This window comes from Hylobates moloch, unplaced genomic scaffold (assembly GCF_009828535.3).
Source record: "Hylobates moloch isolate HMO894 unplaced genomic scaffold, HMol_V3 SCAFFOLD_1, whole genome shotgun sequence".
In the NCBI taxonomy this organism is placed as follows: Eukaryota; Metazoa; Chordata; class Mammalia; order Primates; family Hylobatidae; genus Hylobates; species Hylobates moloch.
The window spans coordinates 89,257,092-89,262,423 of NW_026652276.1; the positions used below are offsets into that span (position 1 = coordinate 89,257,092).

Sequence of the window (5,332 nt, forward strand, 5' to 3'; positions counted from 1 at the left end):
TCCTCTAGAAGTTATTCATCTTTTGTAAATAAACCATGTACCCCTTGAACAGAATGTCTCCATTTCCTCCTCCCTCCAGCCCCTGATGGGGTAGCTATGGGTTATTTTCTATTTAAAAATCTTCTATTCTCATGTTTACTTTTTTCCTTCTTTCTACTTTCTTTGGATGACTTCATTATTCTTTTTCTGCCTGTGTAAACTGGAAGTTTTGCTGATTTTTAGTTTTTCTTCTTTCCTAATATATGCAATTAAGGCTTTTGCCTTATAATTGTGATTTTAGCCAAATCCCACACATTTTGATTTATAGCATTTACATTATCATTCAGATAGAAATATTTTCTAATTTCCATTATCATTTCTTCTTAAAGTGTTTCATGAGTTATTTATGCCTTTTTAAAAAAAAAAACAATTTCCAAATACAGTGTGTTACCTATTTGACTCTTAACATGTCAGGGATGGTAACAGAGACCTAGTGTCTTCTGACTTTTGCTTTTCTAACCTGTAGCCACTACGTGTGAGTGCATCTTCATCCACATTGGCGAGGCTGGTGTCCAGATTGGCAATGCCTGCTAGTAGCTCTACTACCTGGAACACAGCATCCAGCTTGATAGCCCAATGCCAAGTGACAAGACCATTGGGTAAGGAGATGATTGATTCTACGCCTCTTCAGTGAGCAGGCAAGTTTGTGTCCAGGGCAGTGTTTATAAACCTGGAACCCACAGTCACTGATGAAGTTTGCACTGGCACCTACCACCAGCTCTTCCACCCTGAGCAGCTCATCACAGACCAGGAAGATGCTGCCCATAACTATGCCTGCGGGCATCACAACATTGGCAAGATCATGGGCCTCATCTTGGACCAAATTCGCAAGCTGGTTCACCAGTGCACAGGTCTTCAGGCCTTCTCGGTTTTCCACAGCCTTGGTGGAGAAACTGGTTCTGGGTTCACTTCTCTCTGTTGATTATGCCACAAAGTCTAAACTGAAGTTCTCCATTTATCCAGCCCTGCAGGTTTCCACAGCTGTGGTTGAGCTCTACAACTCCATTCCACCACCAGCACCACCCTGCAGCACTTTGATTGCACCTTCGTGGTAGACAATGAGGCCATCTATGGCATCTGTTGTAGAAACCCCAATACTGAGCACCCAAACTACCCTAATCTTAACTGCTTTCTTAGCCAGATTATGTTCCCCATCACTGCTTCTCTCAGATTTCATGGAGTCTGACAGAATTCCAGACTGACCTGGTACCCTCTTCCTGCATCCTCTTCTCTTTGGTCACATATGCCCTGTCATCTCTGCTGGGTAAGACTACCATGCATAGCAGAAGTCACCAGTGCTCACTCTGAGCCAGGCAACCAGATGGTGAAATGTGACTCTCACTATGGTAAATACATGGCTTACTGCCTATTACACTGTGGTAATGTGGTTCCCAAATACGTCAATACTTACTGCTATTCCACTAACAAGACTAAATGCACTATCCAGTTTGTGGATTGGTGTTTCATTGGCCTCAAAGTTGGCATTAATTGCCAGCTTCCCACTGTGGTACCTGCTGGAAATCTGGCCAACGTAAAGAGAGCTGCATGCATGCTGAGCAACACCATAGCCATTGCTGAGGCCTGGGTTTGCCTGGGCCACAAGTTTGACTTGAGTTATGCAACTGTTCCTTTGTTTTCTGGGAAATGGGTGAGGGGATGGGAGAAGAAGCATTTTCTAAGGCCTCTGAGGACATGGCTGCCCTTGAAAAAGATTATGAGGAGGTTGGTGTGGATTCTGTTGAAAAAAAGAAGGGGAACACTAATTTTCCACTCCTTTCAGCCTGCAGCATGTCATACTTCCAGAATTTCAGCTTTGAAATTAGCTGACAGGCATTAAAGCTTTCCAGTTAGATTGTTTTCACTCAGCGGTAATCATGACTTTTCCATGTGTGCCTACAAGATTTTTCCATCGTGTCTCAAATTAAAGGCTTGAAGTAAATAAAATAAAATAAAATAAAATTTCTGTATATATGGAGATTATATTTGCTATATTTTTTCTTCTTTTAAATTTTTTTGAATTATCAGCAGAAGCATGATCTGTGTGACTCATTTTATGCCAAAATGTTATTTCTTAATAGTTTCATATATGTTTCAAAAACGAAAACGCTTTAATTCTTGAGTACAGATTTCTAATGTATCAACCTTATAATTTCTCTTTTTATTGTGGTAAAAATACATATAGCATAAAATTACCATCTTAACCATTTTTAAGCATAAGGTCCAGTGGTATTAAAAACATTCATAATGTCCTGTGTGCCTGCTCTTTACAGTCTTTACATGTACTAAATGTATATGCAGACTGCTGAATTGCTCCTTTTATTATTTTTCTGTAACCTGCTTTTTTCCCAGTAATGCTTTGGCTTCAAAATATATTTCTTAAACATTATTATAAGAAGTAGCATCATCTTTCTTTGCTTATATTTGCCTCAAATATAATTTTCCATTTCTTCACATTCATAATTTTGTGTCTTTATGTTTTAGGTAAGTCTGTTGTAAACTATATACAGATGGACTACTTTTTTAAAATCCACTTTGAGAAGTCTTGCCATTTAACTTGCAAATTTAGTCAATTTACTTTAGATGTATTTCTACCATTTTTTTTAACTTTCTTGAGATAATTGTATATTCACATGAAACTAATTTTCACTCAGTTTCCCCCAGTGATAGCATAACTAAAGTACAATATTACAACCAGAAATTGACAATGATATAAACTGTTGACCTTAATTCCATTTACACTAGTTTTACATGCATTCATGTAGTGTGTGTACGTGTGTGTGTGTGTGTGTATTTAGGTCCATGAAGCTTTATCACATGTAAATTTGTGTAACTACAACAATAGTCAATACAAAACAGTTCCATCACAAGGATTCCTTTCATTGTTCACACCCTTTCCTTGTCTACTTCCCTCCCTAATCCCTAAAAAACATTCACCTGTTGTTTGTCTCTATCATTTTGCCATTTTTTGAATGTTAAATAAGTGGAATCACGGAGGAGATATGATTTTTGAGATTGGCCTTTTTCAGTCAGTATAAATCCCTTGAGAACATCTGATATGGCTTGTCTGTGTTCCCATCCAAATCTCATCTTGAAGTTCCCATAATCCCTACATGTCATGGGAGGGACCAGGTGGAGATAATTGAATCATGGACAGTTTCCCTCATCTGTTCTCATGATAGTGATTGAGTTCTCGCAAGATCTAATGGTTTTATAAGGGGCTTTTTCCCCTTTTGCCGGCACTTCTTGTTGCCACCATGTGAAGAAGGATATGTTTGCTTTCTCTTCCACCATGATTGTAAGTTTCCTGAGGCCTCCCCAGCCCTGAGGAACTGTGAGTCAATTAAACCTCTTTCCTTCAAAAATTACCCAGTCTCGGGTATTTCTTCATAGCAATGTGAGAATGGACTAATACACCATCCAAGTCATTGTATGAATTAATAGTTGTTTCTTTTTAATCAATGGTATGGAGATAAGAGACTCTCATTCAAAAATGGGAAAAACAGGAAGCACATAGCAGTCACTACTCCACAGCAATTCTTTCTCCAGTTCTTTCCTTCCACTCTCCCTCATTTTACTTTATTTATTTATTTACTCTTTCAGACAAGGTCTGGCTCTATCACCCAGGCTGGAGTGCAGTGGTGTGATCTTGGCACACTGTAATCTCTGCCTCCTGGGGTCAAACCATCCTCCCACCTCAGCCCCCTGAGTAGCTGGAACTACAGGCATGCACCACCATGCCCGGCTACCCTCCACTCTCTCGAATCCAATTCTGATTTGGCTTTCTCTATAGTCCATCTACCAAATCTTCTCCTGTCAAGGTCATCCATGACCTCCATGTTGCTAAAAACAATGTTCATTTCTCAGGCTTTATCTTACATGACCTATAAGCAGCACATGACATAGTTTATCAAATGACCATTATTCTATTTCCTTCTTGAAACACTTCCTCATTTGGCCCCCAGGACATGACACTCTCTTATCTATCTGTTTACTTCACTAACTACTCCTTTCTCAGTCTCTGCATTTACTTCCTATCCCTCCCTTGGCAAATTACAACAAACTTAGTGGTTTAAAGCAACACAAATTTATCTTACAGTTCTGGAGGTCAAAACTCCAAAAGGAATTTCACTGAGCTAATATCAAGGTGGCAAACATTCTGGAGGTGCTAGGGGAGAATTTGTTTCCTTGTCTTCTGCAGTTTCTAGAGGCTACTTGAATTCCTTGGCTTGTGCCTCCCTTCTAGCAATCATATTACCTCACTGACCTCTGCTTCTGTCATCACATCTCTGTCTTTGGTTCTGATCCTCCTGCCTCCCTCTTATGAGCAGTATTCTGATTACATTGGGTCCACCTGGATACTCCAGGACAATCTCTCCAAAATATATTAACAGGTTTTGAAAGGCTGGGATGTGAGCAACTTTGGAAGGCCATTATTCTGCCTACCACATTCTCTCTTGCTGGTTCTCCCACATCTTCCTAACCTAAACATTAGCATCCTTCAAGGACTCAATCTTCCGATTGTTTCTTCCCATTTCTATGCTTATTCCTCGTGTTAACTGTTACAGTGATTTATATGACTCATATCTGATATTATGGCTTATAAGTTCCAAGTATATGCTGATGATGTTCAAAGGTATATATTCATCCTGGACTTTTCTACTGAGCTCCAACTGCATGTGTGACAATCTTACTTCATATATCCAATGGACATCTCAAATTCAATACACTCCAAGTGGAACTTCTCATTTGTCTTGTATCCAAAAGCTTATTCTCTAAAAGAATTTCTCATTTCAATAAACTTGAAGTTCCATATTTACTTAGAACAAAACCCATAGACTCTCCTTTTTTACAACCTACATCCATTTTACCAGAAAATCCTGATGGTTCCATCTTCAAGACATATTCAAAAACAAATTATATTTCCTCACATCCCCCAGGCAGACTCATCCAAGTCACCATGATTTCTTGCCTGGATTATGGCAATATCCTCCTTATCCATCTCCCTATTTGCATTCTTTCTCCCTACATTTTATTCTTAACCTATCAATCTAAGTGAAAGCATAAGTTAAATCATTTCACCTCTAGTGACCTCCTCTCACTCTGAGAGAGAGAAAACCAAGAAAATTGACTGGGCCTGCAAGGCCCTGTATCATCTGCTCCCCATCTCCCATAATTTCATTTGGTGCCTCTATGACTCATCTTCTATTATTTTTATCTGGCTTTCTCTGTTTCAGCCCTACCCACCTCCTTTTCATTCCTGGAACATTACTGGCATTCTCTGCCTATAGTGATT

General features: G+C 39.3%; 1 pseudogene; it reads left to right on the top strand.

Moving 5' to 3' along the window:
• Nucleotides 1-562: 562 nt before the first annotated feature.
• LOC116810257 (tubulin alpha-4 chain-like) lies at nt 563-1,866 on the top strand (annotated as a pseudogene).
• Nucleotides 1,867-5,332: the final 3,466 nt, after the last annotated feature.